Source organism: Tympanuchus pallidicinctus, unplaced genomic scaffold, assembly GCF_026119805.1.
Source record: "Tympanuchus pallidicinctus isolate F22 unplaced genomic scaffold, pur_lepc_1.0 scaffold12, whole genome shotgun sequence".
Classification (NCBI taxonomy): Eukaryota; Metazoa; Chordata; class Aves; order Galliformes; family Phasianidae; genus Tympanuchus; species Tympanuchus pallidicinctus.
The window spans coordinates 8,448,213-8,470,426 of record NW_026294637.1 but is presented as its reverse complement, the minus strand read 5'-3'; the positions used below and the strand labels follow the sequence as shown (position 1 = coordinate 8,470,426).

Sequence of the window (22,214 nt, the reverse complement as noted above, 5' to 3'; positions counted from 1 at the left end):
CCCACCGAATTGTGCTAAATCCTCCTAAACAAGGCACCCTTGCAATAAAGCTTCACTTGTAATCATTTTTTGGCAAGTGCATCTTACAATTGTTATTATGCTAACTGCTCACACTCGTGTACAGCATGAGGTGCCAATGTTTTCAGTTCCAACCATTAGAGATGTGGTGATAGAGAAGGCGAACCCTTATTAATTCTGAGAGATTTGCTTAATTGGGATACAATGTGAAGATTCTCAACAATAATAACAGATGATGGGGAATAAATAGGCACTGCAGGAGAGAGGCAGTTTCTAGTGTGAATTTCCCTTTGCTTCTGTTTAATTGCATTACATACTGTGGGAAGTATCTGGAGTATGCATTTTCTAGTTAATTTTTCTTGACTGCATCCATCTAGCTACTGCTCCTGGACATTTTAATGCTTGATAATACAGTATTTGCATATGACTACACATCTATAACTGTCATTAGAACCAATTTACACACACGATTTGGTTCTTCAAGTGCCAATGTCTGAATTTTATCTAGAGATAGGAATAGGGTCAGGAAAGTTTAATTGATTGTATAATGCAATTGAAAAGGCTGGCAGGGATCTAGGGCAATTTTGGTACATCTGTCTTTGAGTCATGAAAAATAAAGCACACAGCAGCTGTGATAACAGCAGGATTATGATTAGATATACAGCATTCATCGTCAGATTGAACATGGACTGGAAAACAACAAGGAGGTAAATAAGTCTGTTTTGATAACACTACAAGAATTTTGAGTAGGTCTTATACACCCTTTACGAGTTTATACGTAAATTCCAAGTTGAACAGAAATAAATGAAATCTGCATTTAGGTTTTTTTTTTTCCTAGCAAAAAAACCTCATATATTCCTAAAAAATGGAGCTCGTTGCCCAGCAGTAGAATTCTGTAGCTGAATGTTACATCCTACTTATTATGCTCCAAGCTGGGTGAGCAATTCCTGCTCCAAAATTGCAACTTCCTGTTCTTGATCTCTGCTTAAAAATATGGGAAATATTTATGATTTCCTCTATACAGGGAATGAGTTTGTCTATTTTGCTTTTTGTGTATATATGTACATGCAATTAAAAGAATTCCTTCAGGAACAAGTGCAATGAGCTATGCAGTGCTCCTTCAAACCAGAAGTGTTCAAACTTCTTACATGCTTAAAGGTAAACTTGTCAAATTTTTCTTTTATTTGCTTTAGGCTTTGCCTTGCGGGACACTTACAGTTCAGTTACTTTGCATGTGAATGTCTCCTGACTGAAACTGATGTTAGTTTAAATCTATGGACTACTGCCCAATTCATATTATGTACTTCTGAGAAGTACCTCAATGAGTATATCTAAAAATTCAGTTGTTTGCAATCTGAAATGGTTTCTTATTTACAGAACTGATTGTAAAATACGAGGAAATACTGAATATTCATGGGATTAATTTTTATATTGTTTTTAGTTAAGTTTGTAATTTGATAAAAGCTGAAGATGTGAAGGATGTCTACGTGAACAAGGTTATTTTAGAATTTTTGCGTCTTTTGGAACTTTTACATTCCATTAAGTTAAATTTGGTTGGATATAACTTGGTAACCAGAAATGAACATATTCCTATTTCCTACAGCGTATGAAGTAAATTTGAAGAATAATGCAGGACTTCAGTACTCCTTTATACTTACTACTTAATATGAAAGTAAACTGATAAAAAACTGGATAATAAATAATGACACTTTTCCAAAATTAAAGTACTGGGTTGTTTTCTGTCTGTATGAAATGTGGTATGGCAACTTAGGAGCTAATACAAAATATTATACAAAATAATGCAAAAATATGCAGCCCAGAATTGCTTCCTTATCCACAGGTAATTGGTTAACAAATTCACTTAGGATCAAACTATAAGGCTGATATCAGTAGGGTTACTAAGATGTTCTGCTCCAGTCTAACTCTGCATTGTGACACTGACTTTGCAAGAACATTTTCACTTCTGAGAATTGTCAGCAACCGCCCCACATGGTATGAAGCAAGTTGATGCCTTGGGATCTGTCACTTATTTATCAGAGATATCCAAATCACTGCTTCATTTAGAAGTATGTTTTGGCACGGAAAAACACCAACTGTGGAGAAGTATACTTGTATGCCAACTTTTATCTACCTGTAAGTGTTAATGCAATAACAACCATGTCATAATCAGTGTTCAGCAGATGCACTATTGGTTTAATTCTTGTGGGCTCTGGAGTGTTTTGTTTCCAATATTTTGCATGAACACCTTCATTTCCTGTTGCAAGTACATACAGAACTTCTGCAGGGCAAAAATATGCTGCTTTACTGAAAGATAATAAAAGTTATCAGACAGTTGGTGGGATCCAAAAGGCATGGAGGTAATGCATCTCAAACATTACGTAAGAATGGGTATTATATAATCTGTCAATGTGATATGAAAGCTACTGTTGGTTAGTTTTGATTGCAGCCATTATAATCTGTAGGTTATACAGATTGATAGGCTGACCTATCAAACACCCACCAACAGTTGTTTCTCAGCCACTGTAAGATTGATTAGTGTTGCTCTGATCCTCAGCTATAGTGGAAGGAGTGCTACACTAGTCTTCAGGACATTGAAATGAAGCTCCGTGTGAGAAGAAGTACTTAATGTGAAGAGGTAAAGCATGGTAATAATTTTTGGCTATACACTTATAATGCTAGGCAATGCTCACACAGCAAATTTGCACCAATGTGGGACATGCTTGTTTCCATTGATGAGAAGGATTAATAATTTAGGGATAATGGAAGAGAGCTAATTTAGATTTTTCTCTCTTTATTTTTCAGAATGAGCTAAAATATTTTTATCAATCTGAATTAATGTCCACATAACCAATACTAATGCAACTTCAGTATGTGTTATCACTGAAGTAGATAGGGCAATAGGCTGAGAAGTACCTGGGTTACAGCCAATTGGAAGCCTACCACAAAGCCTTCGATGTCACAGAATTCTTCTTACTAGGTGTTCTGCTCATCTCTTCTGTGTGTGGGATTCTCTATCACTACAGCCCCCATTGCTTGGGAGGAGATGTAGATATATGTTGAGCCAACATCCCTTCAGTTGGGGCTAGAATTGCAGGTGCTGTCTGGCAGCCATCTTTTTTGCTTGTTGTTAAGACCTGGAGTATGGCATACTAAGAGGAAATGTATCATTTTGAACTCCTATAACCCTTCTTCATTATTGTGTCACTAGGTAGAGTGGAATTCCATGAAGGGAAATATCTTCTCTTGCTTGTAAAAGGTTTATAAGCTAATTCTCTGACTCAACAGGTACACATGAACTGCAGATAATCAAATTATGATTATATGTTATGGAGCCTTGTGGAAGGCTTGTGGAAGTCCTAAATCAGATTGACAACTCTGTTCAAAACACAGTGATTTTGCATCAAATCAAGGCTCATAAAAGAGAGCCGTATTTTTGGTACAGGAATAAAAGACAGCAGAACAAATAACTATGTTGCCTCTGACACCCTTGGACACCCTTGAGTTGTGCTCTCTCTCCTCTCTGTTAACAGGACAGGATAAGAAAGTAATTTGGATAAGCTCCTGTGTTGGGATAGAGGAATTTTAATGAGAAAGTAAAAGCAAAAAGAGTTTATTCCCAGCTTCCTATCAGCAGCCATATGCCCTTTTGCTTCCTGGAAAGTAAGGCTTCAGTACACATAGAAGCAGCTTTGGAAAACAGATTTTTTTTTTTAATGTGACTTCCTGTAAGTTCACCTATGATAATGTTCTTCTTTGGTTCCAAGCATTGCAGTAACACAGGTCTAGAAGAGGAAAAGAGGATTTGTCAAGAAGCACACTGTGCTTTGCTGTTCATGTCAGCAGGGGCACTTGAGTATGAATGCTGGAGCAATTCTGATGAAGTGTGACATGTGGTGGTAATCTGAACACGACCAAAAGCAAGGTCAAAAAATCCAAAAGATGACTTTTCCTAGATGTGTGGGGCAGCTTCAAATAGCAGTTCTGCCTTCATGTGAAACATGGGTGCTCTGCCAGGATGCTTGACTGGAAACCAAATGTGGCAGTGTCCTCATGTGCAAAACTTATGCACACAATATGTGCATGCAATATGTATACACAAATTTTGCGAAGGTGGTGGAGAATTTCTGTAGGGAAAACAGCTCATAGCGCTGTCTGGATTGATTGGAAGTCCATTAGTGACCCTCGTTCATAAACTGTGCTGGAAAATTCATGCATGCTGTGAATAAGCTCTGACTCTTCCATGTTCCAGACTCGTGTGTGTCTCTGCTGCCTCTTCTGCTGAGCTTAAAAATGCAAAACTTCTCTGCTCTGCTGCCTCTTCTGCTGAGCTTAAAAATGCAAAACTTCTGAAAGGAATAAAATGTTTTGGCACAAATTTCTCCAGTCTCTCTAGCACTAGTGACTAAGAGCTTTCCTGTATTTATGAAGATTAAAGCACCCACTGATTAGTGCAACATTTTGCAAATTGCACAGAACTGGTGGTGAAGGACTCTTGCAGATTGAGAGTCTCTTCCAACAGCCTCTGAAATTGATGTAGAGATGAGCATTAGCAAATACCACTTATAAGTGCTTTAGCAGAAGAACAGTTCATTAAAATCAGTGGCTTTTCCACAAGTCAAATGAAGCTGAAATAGTAATTTTCTCTGCTTTTACGTAACTTTTTGTGTGAGAGGCTTGGCAGAGGAGGCTCAGCAACAAGCTGCTCTCTTTAGCCTGTAGCTAAAGCCAAATGCATTCCTTCTCACCCTCTGAGGACCAGAGATAAGGCTTTATTCTGGATATAAGCTGGGATCGATTTTCGTAGAGTGGGAAGGAGAAAATACCAGAGTGAGAATTGTGATTAGAATTCCATTTTCTCCAAGTGCAATTTTGACAGAGGGATGTTTCTAAGCAAGATGCATTATCTAATTCCTGGGAGAACTTAAGCTACGTACTGTAGAGAATGCCTTTGTATATAAGAAGTGTTTTGTTGGCTCTTGTGAACTTTTCTAATTGCCTTGCCAGGTAATACTGCTCAGGTATCTGAAGGGCAGAAGGAAAGGGAAGAGCATCTCCAATACTGTGTATATCTGAGCTGGCATAACAGCACTAGAGTCTCTGAAGAGTGAGACCCTTAAATGCAGTGTTTTTCCCAGCTGGAGTGCCAAATGTCTCTTGATTACCCGGCTCTTGACAGCCTGCAGATGAGGGGCAGAATGCACTCAGCTTTTGAAAAAATAAATAAAATGACAGCTAACCCACTTCTGCCTTAGTACCATAACTCTTACATGCTCTCAGACAGTACAGACTGGTGCTGTGCTTGAAATCTTGATCTTATTTTAAAGTATTTAATGAAACACTGCTTATGCATTTACTATTTGACAACATAGGAGTTACTTAAAAATTCCAAATTGTACACTGCCAGGTTTTCACTCATAAAAATTCAGTCCAAGCCTTAAAAAAAAAAAAAAAAAAAGTCTGAAGATATCTAAAATGTTATGTTTAAAAATGGGAGGGGGAGAAGAGCAATTAAAAATGTAAGAATAGAAGCTAATTATGAGCAATTCAGGAAGAGCTTTGTTTAGAAAATGTATCAGTGTAAAATGGATAGGTGAATAGATTAGCACTGATTGCAGTTTTTACATATAATAGTCTCTTTTTCATGAGTAATCATTAGCAATTATAATGTAGGCTTTAAATCAGCCTGGGATGGGACTGCACTGTAATATGAATACTGAATAACTTCATGTTCGCAGCCAGAAGGAGAAGAAAAAGTTGTGATTTGGTGATTTAAAAAATAAAAATTCAAAGCCCAAGTATTTCTGTGGACTGTTCATCAGTTGTTTTCTGCAGTTCTGCTCTGGGTTCAGTAATGTCAATACTGAATGCTAAGGTTCGTCACGTAAATGAGTGTTAATTTATGTTAGCTGGTGGTGGAAGCTGCAATTGCACTTTCAAAGAAGCGTGACTTCATATATTAATCAGTAGCACTATCATTAATTGCTAAAGGAAGAAAAATGGAGCAGGAGATCACAGGTGGATAAAAGTAATTGTGTAACATGCTGCACTGTAGCAATGGTGCAGATGTGTATGAATGTTGACTTGTATCATCAGCTAGTGATTATTTCTCAAACCTAAAAATTCTGTGCATTTACAGTTCTCTAGTGTTGCATGGAAAAGACTTTCTTGATAATGTCTGTTTACACTTGAGTAATGCTTTTGTTTGGGAGCTGCTTATCATGAATCACTAAGGTTGGAAAAGATCAAGATTGTTTAGCCTGCCCATCACCACCATGCCCACTAACGGGGTGTCTCAGTGGTTCTGCTTTGTACTGAGCTGAAAAGTGAGATATGGTGGAATAGGGGCTTAAACCAATCTAAATAAGCTTCTGTTTCATTTTGAATCCTTCAAATTGAAATTGTTTATTGGTGGGTAGTTTAGATTACTTTCTTGTTGAATTAGCATCCTGCTTTGCTTAGTGGCTAATTTTAGCCAAACTGGACAGATGGGTAGAAGATTTCATGAAGATTCCTGTAAGCTTTGTGAAAATCAGCTGAGCAAGGAAGAAATAGAGTTGTCTGCAGTATGAAGCAGGAGAGTAAAGATGGTGGAAGGGGAAGGAGAAGTGAGCAGGAAAATGTGGGAAGAATGGTTGTCAACGAAGTGAAAAAAAGACTTTGATCTGTTTGATATCCATACTATAAAAAAAAAAAAAAATAGATTTTGAATGAGAAATCAGGGGTCTCAGTTTGGCATTTCTCTAATATTGTGTTGATGCTAAGAGGTTTTTACTTAATTGGTACCACATTTCCTACAAGGAATTAGTTTTCTTGTAGTGTTTTTTTTTTTTCCTTTGGAAGTTGTGGATACTGGGCATTGCTTAGCTTTTTTTTTTTTTTTTTTTTGTATGCCTAGACAGAAGCTGGAAGTAATTAGGTTGAAAACTGACATAACTCTATAAACTGATATTCAGATATCTGTTAACTGCATGGGCTTTCCCACTGGGATTCAAGTTTCAGTGCCTTGAAATATGAAGTAATGCTCTGAAAGGCAGCCAGGTGCTGGTTCCTCATGCTGCCTGGTCTGGTGCTCTTCTGCTCAGTGGTGTCTTAGCATTCTCACCTATCTGCATCTATTTTTGTTGGCAGCAACAGAAATACTGATTGAAGGCAAACTTCTGCTTCACCCTGATGGTGAAGAGCTCACCCTGAGCAAGGGTTCACCTCCTTGGCAAAACCGAGTTGAAATTTTGAGCTTGTCTCACCAGGATCAAGCAGGGTTTACAGAGTGTTCCCTACAAAACTGCAGTCCTGCTCCTGTTACTAGTTTGGATCTTTGTGTTTAGGTAACAGTTCATTGTAAATGTTCTCTAGAAATGAAATCTGTGTTGGTTTTTTCTTTTTCAAATCACATTAGGGAAAATAAGTTCATTAAAATACAATGCCAGCCATCAAAAAAGGCAACATATGGAAAAAATGGAAATAAATACATCAGGACAAAACTCCAGAGTCTCATGACTGCATGTGCATTCTCTCTTCCTGTTCTTCTCTCAAAAGGAAAGAGATGATTACTCACAAGGCCTGAAACCCCTCTTTCTCCAGATACTTCCTTTTTGAAGGGGAGGAGGTCAGCCACTGCCTCCATGTTTTCATTTTGTAGGTCTCAGTTGTCCCTTTCCTCCCTAGGGAAGTCCAACTTCCAGAAATATGAGAGAGGGAGACTGTAAACTGCAGAAATCTACATCCCAATGTATTGGCTCTAACCTGAGGAAATGCCCTGCAGGTATAAAAGCACTGTATGCATTATACTTGGCTGGTCCCTAAATGAATACTTTTCCTCCTAACAAGGTCTCCTTTCACACAAGTCCTACAGATTTCTATAAATAACTGTGTTTTTAATAGCTCAACCAACAAACTAAAAAATGTTATGGGAAATGTGGAATTAATTGCCTTCCTTCTCCCTGTTTGGAGACTTCTAGCACTCCTTTTTCCCAGACCCCTATTAGAGGAATATGTTGCTGTTATTTATCCTGCAAGGGCTGATATATCCACCACTTTCCCTTCAGTTTGGCTGTGTGAACTGTGTTCATGTTAGGCTATGGAAGAAGTACTCTTATTTTGAGTTGACTTAAAATTAAAAGAAGAATGAAAAAAAAAAAAAAAAAATGCTGAAAACAAGTAACCCAGAAACATTCAAACTTGTATGACTGAGCAAGTTGTAGGCTTGGCTGGGCCAGGATAATTCACATATTTGATTGAACAAGTATCAGAGTAAACACTTTGTGCTGTTCTGGTTGCAGTGGTAGTTAAGCTGCTGTGGTCATGTGCTATGGTGTTAGCCATGGCTGCTGGCACCTCTGGAGGTTCTAAACGTGATTCATAGAATCATAGAACGGCCAGGGTTGGAAGAGCCCCCAGAGATCATCTAGTTCCAACCTGTGTGCTTCAGGCAGGGTTGCCAACCATGAAATTGGGCACCAGGTCAGTCTGCTGGGGCTGGGTGTGCTCAGACCTTTGGGATCCAGCCCCATTGGTTTGCGAGCTTCAGGTGTAGTTTTCATTATGAGAGGACCTGCTACATCCTGACTGCTAGCAACAAGCCACAGTGGCTCTGATCGCAGAATGCTCATTTATTTTTTTAATATCATTTATTTTTTAATAAAAGAATTGGGTCACTTTAGGATTGGAGCAGTCTAATCCTAGCAAATCCTAAGACTTCCACCCCTTTTTCAATGGCTGTGTCTATTCTTATTTTTCTGCACTTTTAAAAAATCACTTTAAGAAGTGACAGGAACTGATAGTGATGTGGGACAGAGGACAGAGTGGATTGCCCCCTCCCAGCCACCAACCAACCTCTAGCATTGCACAGGAACTCCAATTCCCCTGTGCTCACCCTTCCAGCTCTGCAGTCTGTGAGTTGTTGCAGGAAAGGCTTCAGCATGAAGGCAATGATACATCAGGTACTGAAGGAGAGGTTAAAATGTCTGCTTGCCCCTAGTCAGATAATAGTGTATATATTATGGATTAACAGATGCACAGCTGTCCTTAATCTTTCACACTTTTGTTTGTATATAGGATGTGTTTCCTCAAATGTTAAGTTACCGTATTCATTTAAACTAAAATTAATGTGTATGGGAAACCTCTGCCTCTATCTAGTCCATAAACGAGATATAGATATTATTTGCTCTTACTACAAGGGAGCTCCTGGAAGAATAATCTCTCAGCCCTCCTCTGATTTATTTACTTATTTATTTATTTTGTGCTGTCCCTTGAATAACCTTGCAGAGAGCTGAAACAAATGGAAATTCCTGTGAGCACAAATAGCAATATGCAGCAAAACAGGGATTAAGCAGAATTCATGTCACTTCCCAGTAACGGATTGCCATTAAGGAATGTGAGTAACAAGGCGAGCTCTCCGCCTGCACTGAATCAAGGAAGTTGTTCCTGCCCTGACTCTCCTCTGTTTTTTCACCAGAGGATTGAGATTTAATTTCCATTAATGATGGAGGGTTTTGATGGCTGGAATTTGTGTGGTGCTTGAGCTGAGCCCCTCCGAGAGCTCCTGCTGCACTCAGCAGCATTTGCCGCCCCTTCGCACAAAGCTTTGTGCCTGAATTCTGCTCACCTCCACATCTGGCTGGGCTGTGGTGAGCTGATAAGATATCGGCATATCTAAATGGGCAACATGTGAATGATCTTCTCTTGCTCTATTCTTTTCTCCCCGTGATTTGTAAGTGTTAAAGCACTCATCTGTTCTGGCAGTTAATGCACGCAGCCTCTCAATACCTAACATCCTGTCGTAGGCAGCGCAAACCAGCTTAGTCTGGATCACTGCTTTAGCAAGTGCTAGCGGAAATATAGGTGAAATGAAGCACTCGGCTACTAGCAGGGAGGTGGGCATTGGCTCACTGGAAAAGCAATACAGAAATATTTCACTGAAAATTGTGTGGTAACAGAAAGACGTACGCTTTGTTACTCACGACGGTCCAGCCACAGCTCTTTGTGTCGCTCTGCAGCCCTGAAGTCTATTACTTTGCAATAGGAGCACTTGTTTGACAATTTAAATGCAGATGCAGAAAATCTGCAATGGATTTTAGCTTGGCACAGGTGACAAAAAATGGGAAGAAAAAATCGATTTATTTTTTGTCTGCAGAATCCATCAAGCTAGACTTTTGAAAGTCAGTTTTATTTGTTTCAGTAATAAAAAATAAATAAATGAATTAGCTGTTTGGGCTTTAAATGCTCTTCTGCCCTGATATGCTGGGGAAGGAGTTTATAAAAACAGCTCCCACCCCAGATTCTCCTAGAACCTAATGCGGGATTTGGTACCTATCAAAAATCTGGAGGAGTTAACCTCAGTGCCATGTTGTTGCCAGCCTTTCTGAGTTTCCCTTAATGCTCTTAGAACTGTTTTAAGGATACCACTAACAACAGGACAGAGCTGGCTGAAGTTGTGTTTCTAAGTTCAGCATCCTTACTTTAAACTCCTGTGTCATCTTTGGGTATTTTTTAATGTACCCAAAATTATACAGTGTTATGGAAATGAAGAGACTTAAGTAGATGTGTCTTATCTCCCCTTTAGAAGGGTATTTTGGGGTGTCTCTGCTGGAGCCAGCTCTCACTGGGCCAGGCGGTCACTTTTTGAGGGCTCTAGTGCTGGAATATGGCAGTACAGATGTGTCCATCTGTCTGGGGGCTGCCAGTGTGTCTCAGTGTGGGTAGACGAGCATGGCTGCTTGTGGAAGAGTGTGACAACAGAAGAGGATCTCTAGCAGGTGCATTTGTGGTTATCTGAGGTGCAGAGGTTATGGTTATGCTCCATCTCTTAATGACAAAGGCATGTCTTATCAATCTGCTTCTGAACCATTTTCCTCTATGCCTGTGAAACTTTGCCTTTCCCGTTCTTACAGCCAAATTACAACTTGTTACAAAGGGAGGTGGCAGTGACTGCCCTGAAGTGATGCCCCACCAGCTCTTGATAGAAGGGTTTTTTGTGATATCTGGAGAAGCTCAGCACCTCCACTGTGCGTATCTGCAGCCTTTGGGAGTCAGTAGAGGGAAGTCATAGGGAAGCACTGTTCCTTCAGTGTCTTAAATTCCTTTCTCTCTCAACTCAGATATAGTCTGGTGATAATCTTAATTTTCTTTTGTTATTCCTTTTTTTCTACAATAAAAGTTCTGGTACTGGACCAAGGGATAGCCTTGGTGTTAAAAGGCAGTTTCAGTGCCTCTGGAGCCTGAGGCCATGCTCAAAATGCCCGGGGCTCACAGCGATGGGGCGGGAGGGGATGGCCACGTGCAGGGCTGCATCCTGCTTTGTGTATCATGCCTTGAGTGTGGTCATTGCAGAGTTTACATGCCCTCTAGGCGCAGCCCTACAGCTTTTGAGCACAACAGGATTTAGTAAATGTTAATCTGAAAAAATGACAGCTATTGCTGCAGGGGCTGATTTCACTGAGGCCGGTTCCCTTGGCTTAGTCACCACACCCATGGAGACAAGCCAGATGTTCCTCGCTGTCCTAAGGAGTCAGGTTTGGTCAACTTGCCCCATTACTCACTTAGGTTTTATTCCTTGGGTAGCAACTTTATGCTGCTGCCAGCTGTTATTTTTAGCCCTGCAGAAGCATGGTAAATACATGATGTGAGAGACATTCATTTATAATCAGCCTCCCTTTGTTGCATGCTATCACAGCACACAGATATGCACGAAGGAAGAATAAGAAGCGCACAGGTTTCCCTGAACCAGAACTCCCCTATTTGAATGTATGTCATGTTGCTTTCTAGCTACTGCTCTACTAACACAGTTTTGGGCTTTTACTTTGCACACAGGGCTACTTTTTTGTGTGCATGCCCTTTCTCTTAGGTTTTTACACCTATCTCCTCAGTGCTTTCTCACTAGTTTTTCTAAAGGAGTGTTCTCTCCAGTTTCTGCTCTATTGTTTGCAAAGGAGCACTGCAGGATGCCATTATCAGGCTTGCACAATTCACTGTGTGCTCAGCATTATTTATTGCAGAGCAGTTAGTGCATGCTGTGTCTAGTGCTTCTTAGGTAGCAAGTGTGTGAACTTTATCAATCAAAGCTGCATCTGCTTGTGCCTGGCCTTGTTCTCTGCCTTTCTTATAGGTTTTATGGTGATGTGAGTGCATTGACTGTAATGAACTCAATATTAGTAGAAAACATGGTCTGGCAGTCCATCTGGATCCTGCCCAAGAGAAAAGTGACTAGGCTTTATAATATCTTCTGAACTATAGAAAGAGTATGGAAGTGATAAGAATGGAAATATATCAAGAATGTGTAAATCAGCGATAAGCAAAACGAAGTTGCCAGCAAGAGGATGAATCTTGAGCAGTGCTTTCAAGAGTGATTATTTTCATTATTATTGATTCAAAAACAATGCCTGTAATATTTCAAAGCTATAAAATGCACTGCAAAGCTCCCAGAGAGCAGCAGCACTTCTCAGCCTTTTAAATCTATTCCGTTCCTCACCCTGACCGGCTGTAAATCCTCTGAGCTCTTCACCGCATTGTGAGTTGCAGAGTGTACCCAGGGCCCTCACCCCTCCTTCTGCAAGGGGCACTGCTCTCTGCTGACCACTTTGCTTCCAGTGCAGTGTTTAATTGCAGCATAAGGCCTTATGAATGCAATTCTTTTCCTTTAATTTTTTTTTTTTTTTAATAGTTATCTTTGTAGCAATGAGAAATTGGCATTACTGGCTGCTCCTGGTTTTCACTGCTCTGGCTTACAGCACAGTGAATGGGGGCTGGTGTATGGAATTGGCGTATGCAGAAGAAAGTATAAAAACCCTTTGGTGTGGTGGACAGTATTTGTTCATTTTTTTCCCTATTCATTCACAAATATGTTTCTGGTAAAGGAGAGTACCTGGGGCAGATGGAGGACTTGGTGAACTAGAGTAGCCATGTTCCAGAAGCCAGCAAGCAGGACAAGCATTGGGAAAGGCAAATCTGGAACCAGGAGCCTTGCTGATGGCAGTGAGAATGATGACCCAGGCAGGCTCCGGGGGAGATCATAGTGCTCTTTGCTGTGGCTGAGTTACTGAAAGCGGACCTGGAAACGAGAGCTACCTGGAGGAGCACAGTGAGCAAGGGAAGGTGCAGAAAAAGCCTTTAAAATGCTTCTGTTGTCTTCTGTCTAATAAAATGACAACTTAAAGGAATGCTTGTGCTCCAGATGGAGGGTTAAAGGTTTTCCAGTTGTTGGGGTTTTTTTCTTAAGAATTTAAGTGATATCTTCTTTGGACTTGATACCATCTTAAGTTTGGTTGTCTGTATTTAAGTAGCCTACGTTTCATTTCAAGAACACATTGTTTGAGATTTCTATTAAAGACTAGAACTTCTGCAGTGATTTTGTGTAGGAGCCAGGCAAATCTCTGTACTTATTCTCTAAAATAAAATTATACAAAAAGCTTCAACTTTCACCTTCCCTCATCTGAATTGGTGGCATCCAACTGCTGCAGAGAGGCTCTGATGGAGAGGAGAGGAATTGGCACTCAGGGCTCCCATTTTGTTGGGTCTTCAGAGTTGGGTTTCTGTTCATGGTACAACTGCATTTCATAACACAAGCTAAACACAAAGGCCAATGTTATGGCCCACAGACAAAACAAGAAGCAGGCTGGAATTTCTTTAAAAAGTCAACGGATAAGACTTAATGGAAGCACTTTTTCTCCTCCCTTCTGCTTGCAAGTGCTTTTGCTGAGTTCCTGCAGAGCACTTACATATGTCGTAGCTCGTGACTCTGTGACATAAAAGACTTTGATTTCCTCCGCAGGAAGTGGTCTGGTTAGCAGTCAGACCAAGCAGAGATGAAAACACAGTAATTCCCAGAGTCTGAGTCCAGCTGTTGCTTTATTAAAAGCTACTTTTCTGGCACCATGAATATAAAGCAAGACAAAGAGAAATCCAGGGCATATAAATGTGTCTGAGTTATGATTTCAATTAAAAAAAAAAAAAAAAGGGGGGTTTTATCCAAAGTGCAGTTTTTCAATTTGTAAAATATGTTTTTTTGTTGAGAATGTTTCTAGAGTTTTGGTTTTGTTTTTTGTTTGTTCTCTATAGGAAAAAGCCAGATGAATTGAAGGATGGAACGTGCTTTTCTGGACACACAAAACTTCCCTGAAATATCTGGTAATTTTTCTTGATCTCCAAAATTGCATTTGTTGTCTTTAGGGCTTAAATGTTGGCATTGTTTAGGAAGCAGTTTTCTGGATCTGCTGTAGAAGCATGAGCGAGGCCTTTTCATCACAGGCCTTTGGCAGCAATGAATGTTATGTACAGTTACCTCTGCTCCTTTTCAGTTTAAAAAAATACAGTGATGAGTAAGAGCGAGGGAAAAAGAAAAAGGATTTATTTATTTTTCAAAATATTCAATCAGTGTTGCCAGAAATTTGGATAAATGTGCCGTCCAGCCATCAGCTGGGCAATGCATGTTGCTGCATTGCCACCTAATGGCGAGGCAGATAAGGGAGCTGTAGGTGTTTTGGGAAGGAACCTGAGCAGGAAAGGCAGCTGTGTGCTGGTCTCCTGTAACTGCATTGTAAATATTAAAGCAGCAGCTTCTGATAGGATCGAACATGAACTACAAGAGAGATATATGACTGGAAGCATTTGTTGGCCTTTCAAAGGTGATACCGCGGGGAATGGAGTGGTCATCACTGAACATTCATTTGAATGCTTTAGTTCACTTTGAACTCTTAGGTCTTCCTCGCTGAGAATTTTGAGCAGAAGATTTTTGCAACAGCTTGCTGGGAGGGTCTGTGTGCCTTTCATGAATAAATATACGGCTTTGTGGGACCCTAACTTAATGTTTTCAATATGGTCCCAGAACTGAGGATTGTTTAGATCTTACGTTACATTCCCATGAAGAATATTCCTCAAATCGTAAAATCTGTGTATTTTAAGTGATCAGGGCTGAAGTTTCCATGAGAGAGCCATCTGTAGTTCTTCTGGAGAACTTGTGTCTGGCAAAAGTTAGAGTGGCAGAAACCCAACAGTGCCTCAGAGACCTCCTCCTCTTGCTCAATATCCTTCGGACACCTTAGCTTATATAACTTGGCAAAGGTTAATAATGTATCTTATCACCAACAACGTAGCTTGTTGTGTCTTAAACGGTTTTGTTCTCATTGTAACAGTGATATGGTGGCATGTTTTTCTGTTATGGGCAAACTCCTTCAATAATCTAGTTGAGAAAAGTTAACCAGGATTTTGTTTGGAAGTCTTCAGTCGATGATTACTATTCAAAGTGTAATACATTTATAGTGGATCCTGTTTGTTTTAATCTTTATAGAGAGATACAATACATGGCCATTTCCTGTGTGGAAAACTGCGTGCAACTGTGTGTTTGGTAAATACCACCTTATTTTCTGAGAGTGAAAGGCTGTGCACAGCTTCATGTTTAACAAGCTTTTTCTGTGTGTGGTTTTTCAGAGTGAGAGATTGTATTTGGAGGTGATGCTACCCACTGCATGGCTGATAAGCAGGTATTATTCAAGGATTTCATTCCAGAAAGCTGTGTTGTTCAGGCTTTTGTCCAGACACATTCAAATCTTCTTCTATGTGTTATATACGGATCAGGATTTTTACATTAGAAAAGAGTGTTTCCTTGCACTTGCTTATCAGACTTGGCATATGCTACTGGACAGAAGAATGTGGTTCTATTATTTTGTCTTATAGTTACAAAACTGTATTGAATTGTATTTATTTTCTGTCTGCAGTGCATTTATTATCACTGCTGAAAGATTGTTAACATAAGGTAAATACACATTTATAGGAAGGCTAAGGGCTAAGTTAAATTTTATTAAAAGAAGCCTACTTGGCTACCGGCTGTGCAGCAGAGGCATTTTGATGCATAACTGGCATGGCACCATCCTGGTCTAAAACAGACATTTTCTTAATTACTTACATTCCAAGAGGGATCTCAATCTCCAAGAAATGGTTTATCATTATATGCAAGCAGAAGGGCAGCAGTCTGCCTGTTTTGGTGAACTGCAGATGTGGTTGCAAATTCTCATTTAAGACAAGAGCTCTGCTTCTGTGAGGATTTGGAGTGTTTGCATAGCCTTAGAGAATGCTTGGCTTGATTTGATGTGCTATTTTAAATATAAGGATGCATTTTTCTCTTTTTTAGGGGGGAAAAAATAAAAAAGGAGCATACGCATACCAATAGGAAAAATTTGGGTGGGAGGTTTTTCCCTTGTAGGAATGAGAAAAGAGAAGTGAACATGTTTCTCACCTCCCACAGCACCCATCTTTTTTAGCCAATGAGACCCATATCAAGCACTGCTAATGAGCTGAAATAAATCAGCTTTTGTGCACTGAGAGCTTTTTTGACACCATCCCAGTGTTGCTCTGAATATGGTTGGAGTATGACAAGGCAGGAAAATCTTGACAAAGTGCTGTTTCACCCTCCCCAAAGTTGTTGGTTCTGCTGTTTAATGTTTCTAATTGCAACTGGTGCTGGAAAAGGAAGTATTCAGATATTTTCTTTCAGAAGAATGTGTCCCTCTGCTGGAAATTAAATAGATGAGCCTACTGAGAGGTGACCAATGGGCTGTGCACACTTGTGATCAGCAAGAAGCTTTGAGGATGTGGGGCCAGGAGGAAGAAAGCTGATGCTCTGGGAAATCAGTGCCTCACCACTAGCACCGTGTGGTCTTACTGATGCTGCAGAAGGTGGAAGTTGTGCACTGGGAGGAGCAGTAATTACTGTAATGAATAAATACTGATCCCTGGAGATATGTATACCCAATTTTTCCTCTGAAGACTAGAGCCCTGTATCATTTTTGAAAAGCAGAAATCCCTAATCACTCCAGTGCAAAGACCTACACAGTGTTGGCGTGAGGGTCTATCCCCCCTTTTGAGAGCTCTTAAAACATGCTCCACCCTGTTCCTATCACCTCCTGTCATTCAACCTTGTTGGGAACTCTCTGGAAACTCTGTTGCATCAAAACAGGACCAACTAATTTTGTCTTCCACTTCCATTGCTGCTGCTTTCTGATTCACAAGCTGTGCCCATTAAAAACGTGTAATTCAACAGGAATATTTTTAATTTTTTTTTTTTTTTTTTTTTTAATTTTTGACCTCTGGATCCAGAAAAAAAATCTAGTCTTGCTCCTGGTGACCCGTGTGTGTCTTCAGAGCCCATCCTGTTCTCAGCTCCCTCTCTGGGGAAGGTGAGGTGCCTGGAGAAACCTGGTTATGGAAACCTGTTGGAAAACCTAGTTATGGGTAAACAGGTGTCCTGATGAGAAGTGCCCTTTTTGGTAAGGTAAATACCTTGGCTGCAGATTCCCAGCTTGAGGTATCAAAGTGGCTAATTCTGGCCATGTAAAGACATTGCTGCTTTGTTGGAAGTTATGGGCCGCTCTGTGGGTGGTGATGGAGCTGTACAGCTTTAGAGTTCCTCCTGCTGCTGTCAGGAACAGCAGGATAAGTGATGCACAGAGGTGGGGAGAATTATCTGCATTTGGGACTTGTTTAAAAAAGCTTGTGAAGTTTAGGGTAATCTCTTGTTCAGTTGTTGGTCTGAAACTAAAACCATTTTGCAGCTTTCCATTTTTATTTCTTAAATAGCTACCACAGGCTTTGATACACTGTTGTGTTACATGTTTAAAAAATCCTTTAGAGGGATTTGCGAAAATTGGCTTATTTTTCCTTTTGCTTTTATTAATTCTGTTTTACATGAGGTATGCAAGGAAATATGCCCTGTTTAATGAAACGTTGGTGCTTTCCCGCTGTGGAAAAGACTGGCTTATCTGAGGCTGTCACACTTGCCTGATATTAATTGATTAAATATTCATTTGCTAATTTTGAATCCTGTGGGTTTTTTTTTTTGAGCATGGTGAACAGCCTGCAGAGGTCACAGCTGTTGCTGCAAAGGCACACAAAGCAAGTGGAGAGGAGCTGAGGGCTGCTGGTGGGCAAAAAAAGAAAAAACAAAAAAAAACCAGTGGAAGTGCTCATCCTGCACAGTTCCCATCATATAAGCCACTCTGTGGTCCTCTATGGTGTGTTCAGCAACATCAGCAGCGAGGGATGCTAACAAGAAACATGTAGATGTGGCACTGAGGGACATGGTTAGTGGGCATGGTGGGATCTGTTGGGGTTGGATAGGTGATCTTAGAGGTCTTTTCAACTAATGATTGTGTGAGTCTGTCTCCCTATCCCTGTGTATCTGCCGCAGCTGTCCTGGGGCTGATAGTGATTTTGAAAGAGCACTGATGGAGACCATGCTCTGGGCTGGTTGATTCCTTGTGCTAATCATCACCTAAATCTTCAGGAAAGAGACCTGTGTGGAAAATAGTGGTTGCTCTGCCAGGAAATGGGAAAGTGCTTGCAATTAGATTTCAGCTACACAAAAAAGGCAGACAATAGCATTTTCTTCTCTTTATTCAGGCTGATTTCTTTTTAAACCATATTATAATGCATCAGAAGTGCCAGCCATTATAAAGCTCTGAGATACCAAGCAAATGAGGTAAGTAAAATTAGCAGCAATTGTGCTCAGACTACATTCTACTGAGAAGTATTAGCGAGATGGCTCCCTTGGGACAACCTGGCTTTTAGGGGAAGCATCAAGACTGCTGTAGGGAGCTGATGAGGTCTCATGACTTAGTTATGAGACATCAGATTTTTATTCTAAAACTTACGCTATCAGAATTTCAATATTTTATGGGCCACTCCAAGCACTGTCTTAAGACTGCACCCTTGTTGCTGATTATTTTTGTTCACCATTCCTTGAAAAGGCTCAGTTTTAACAGGTGCACTGTACTGAGGCATTGCATTGGACTGTTGAATGCACCATGCTCCAATGGTAGATCCGAAACAAAACATTTGGTCCAAATAGATTTTGGAAATTAAAAAAAGAGATTGTGAAATAAGCTATACATTGAAATGAAGGAGGCTTTGTACAGCTAAGAGTTCTGGAGGTGTAGCTAATACAACTGGAATCAGATTGAGCACTTTTCTACTGCTTCATTGTATAAATACCTGTACATCATTCAGAGCAGGATTGGTGGATTTCTATTTTTGCACACCAACTCAAACGTGCAAACAGGATTTTAAACACTGCATAAGTAATTTGTGTGTGCCTGTTTGTTTAGGTTCTTGACATAAGCATATTTTCCAGACTACTGTAGGTGCCAATAGACCAAGATGAGCCTGGGGCGGATGTGTTCTTCTTCAGGTATCTAAGCAAGAGTGAAGGGAGTCCAAGGAGAAGGGGGACAGTGTGGGGTTCCCAAGGCAGTGGGGAGCAGGGATGGCTGTGAGTCATTGCTCCTGTGCCTGGCCAGCAGCTTGCCTACTGCTCTCAGCCTGCCATTGTGCCTTCTGCCTCTGGACTATTGGAATATTTGGGTAGGGGAACAAGATAAATGTCTGAAAATAAAATCATGCATCTGTCTCTCCTCATCTCCTTTTGTTTATCTGCCAATTTATGTGAAACTGATAGAATTACAATACTTTCGAAGATAGGTCAATGTGCTGAAAAGGGGCTGGGAGGACATATAGGCCTACATGTGTGTTGCGTGATTTCCTAAGACACACAGGAAAATGAACCAAACTGTATGCTTCAAGCAGGAACTTTTGCATAAAGGATTCTCATGTGTCTGCTCATTGTGTATGTTTGAAACTTCATTTGCCGTTAATGAACATCAAAGGGGAGGCTAGTTTCCTGTAATCTTAGTTATGGGGCTTAATCAGTATTACTGTTCTATTGTTCATGACTAAATAAACTTTCTGGTTTCCCATTACAGATCTTGGATATGGAGCAATAGGAAAATAATTTTCTGGGCACATTTCTTTGCAAAGCTGCAGAGACTTTTAACCTTACTGCATGGTGTATATATATTACTGCTATGGCAGATTTTTCTACCGGGATAAATCAGTAGAAGAAAAAGGTGATGCAGCCCAACCAATATTGCTGCAAAATGCCAGAAATTATGTATCTATAGTTATGTTGTTATGCAACTGTGAAATCACCATTCTAGCTTTCTGAATCAAGATTTATTTCTCTTTATTTCATTATGGTTGTTCATCTAGGAGGATTTTGTGGGATAGTTTCAGGTGATAACTCTCTGGAAAGAGCATCTTCTTCAGGTCAGTTCACTTAGTGTTTTAATATAAACTACAAAATGAAATTCTCTGCCTTTGTCCCCTTTCTGACAACCTTGACAACTCACAAAGTGGGGTATTTAAAGACGTGATCAAGGCTATATTAGTGATGTTTTAGCAAAAGAGTAAAATTTGTTTATTCCTTCTAGTTCTACTAATACATTAGTTTGGAGAAAGTTGCTGATCAGCCTTGAATGTTGGGGCTGTATGTTAACTTTGAGGTGCAGAGACTTTCCTCCATCTCTTAATTACTGCATCTTCCATTATAAGATATGCAAATTCTTCTCAGTACTTTGGTTCCATTTCATTCATGTGAGTGCTGTCAAGGACAGTTTTGTATGCGCTTGTGTAGTAATCTCATGTTCTGTAATCAACATCATCTACAATTTACTTGAGAGTCATAGTGCAACATATTTGTTTATTAGTTCAGCAAATATCCATCAATGAATTTAAAATCATTATGGGGAAAGTATGTCTTCCTAAGCTACTGATTTAACAGGAAATTAATCTGTCGATCATCCAGTGTAAAACCAGTCTTTCGCAGTGGTAGGAAATCTGCATTTTCGTTTCAAATATTAAATATCCAAGGAGGTTCCCAGTGTATTTAGCTAACAAGATTGTGTATGGGTTGCTTCCAGTCAATGCAAGTGTAAGACATTCTGTCAGTAATTAGTATGCGCTGCCAGACTTTGATTATTACACTGCCTCTTTGACCTATTTTTAACAGAAACTAGGGCAGTCCTTTTGGATTGCCTTTCCCTGTCCCTGGACACCCCGCTGTGCTATGTTCTTCATATTTTACATTATAACACTCAGCTGCAGTGCCAAACTGCAGAATATTCCCCCGGGGGTTTTCATTGAAGCAGATGTCGCAGATGTCTGCCCACTCTGAGGAGCACACTGGTGTCTGATAATGGCCTCACAGTAAATGATTTTTCTCCATTGTTTGTTAAACATGGCTTTAGTCAAGAGTGCCTTTTGGAGCATACTGTGTAAGAGATTCTTTTGGAAAAAACAGTTTTCAGGCAGATCTGACAGACTTTTCTCCTTTTTCTTTCCCCACTGTGTTCAATAAGATCTCGGGATGTGAGGATACAGCTAATGACTTAATAGCCTGGTGGGCATCCAGGAGATAATAGTATTAGCTATTAAACTATCAGACACACACATACTGGTATGAATGTGTCAGATGTATGTTAGGTACTGGGAATTAAGAATGTCCCAAAGCTACTGTCTGGATGTTCAGCACTGTGTGCTTTTGCTGGGAATGCTTTAAGATGCTCTTAAACAATTGCAGCACTGCAGACTTGAAATACTTTTAGTCCTGAAATACAGGACTACACCAAAGCCTTTTACTTTGCTCTATTTAAAACTGTTCCTTAATGTCTGTCCATTCCTTTGGGGAATGGAAATTGTGTGAGTGGCATTTTCTATCCAACTGAGCAGGCAGATGAACTGAACCATGCTGAAAGAGGGGAAGGGAGGGGTGGGCTGTGGCCTGAGAGCAGGAGAGAAGGAAAAGGAAGCAGTAAGCAAGGAGAGTAGTGAAAGAAGGGAACTGAAGATGCTGCCCAGGCCAGGATGTGAAGTACAGATGCTTGGGGTTGGGGTGAACATTTGCTTTGAAAAAATCCTTTTGATTCACCTGAATGCTGAAAGGGGAGGCAAGATTAATGTGGATGGAAGGGAGAGTCTGGGTAGCAGGGGAGGATATGTGATGGCTTCATGGAGGAACTGAAGGAGGTGGTTGTCTTGAAGGGTGATAGGCATGGCTGTGAGTGAGTGTCCATCTGTCTGTGTAGGATGGCAGAGGTGCTGTGTGGCTGCATGCAGCATGGAGAGCAGATGCTGGGTTCAGCCTCCATGTGGTTGGGCTGTGTCCTGCTCCCTGATGTCAGCATGGGAGCTGATGAAACTGATAATCAAAACCTTCCTTATCCTTCCTACCAAATACCATCACCTGTCTTGTAGGGTAAGAGGGCCGCATTAGAGAACACTACCTCTGTTTTCCTTTGTTTGAACAACGCTTTCTGTTTGTAGCCCTTGTGTAGGCACTAAGTGGATCATCAAATTGTATCATGTTGCTCATGCAC

General features: G+C 40.3%; 1 long non-coding RNA gene across 1 annotated transcript in view; it reads left to right on the top strand.

The window, feature by feature from the left end:
* The window catches only part of LOC128075159 (uncharacterized), a 121,110-nt gene extending 104,053 nt beyond the window's left edge, over positions 1 to 17,057 (top strand). The window contains exons 2-5 of the long non-coding RNA XR_008203671.1: positions 14,071 to 14,139; positions 15,299 to 15,355; positions 15,439 to 15,491; positions 16,502 to 17,057. This is a non-coding gene — a long non-coding RNA (uncharacterized LOC128075159). The remainder of the gene's footprint in view (positions 1 to 14,070; positions 14,140 to 15,298; positions 15,356 to 15,438; positions 15,492 to 16,501) is intronic.
* Positions 17,058 to 22,214: the final 5,157 nt, after the last annotated feature.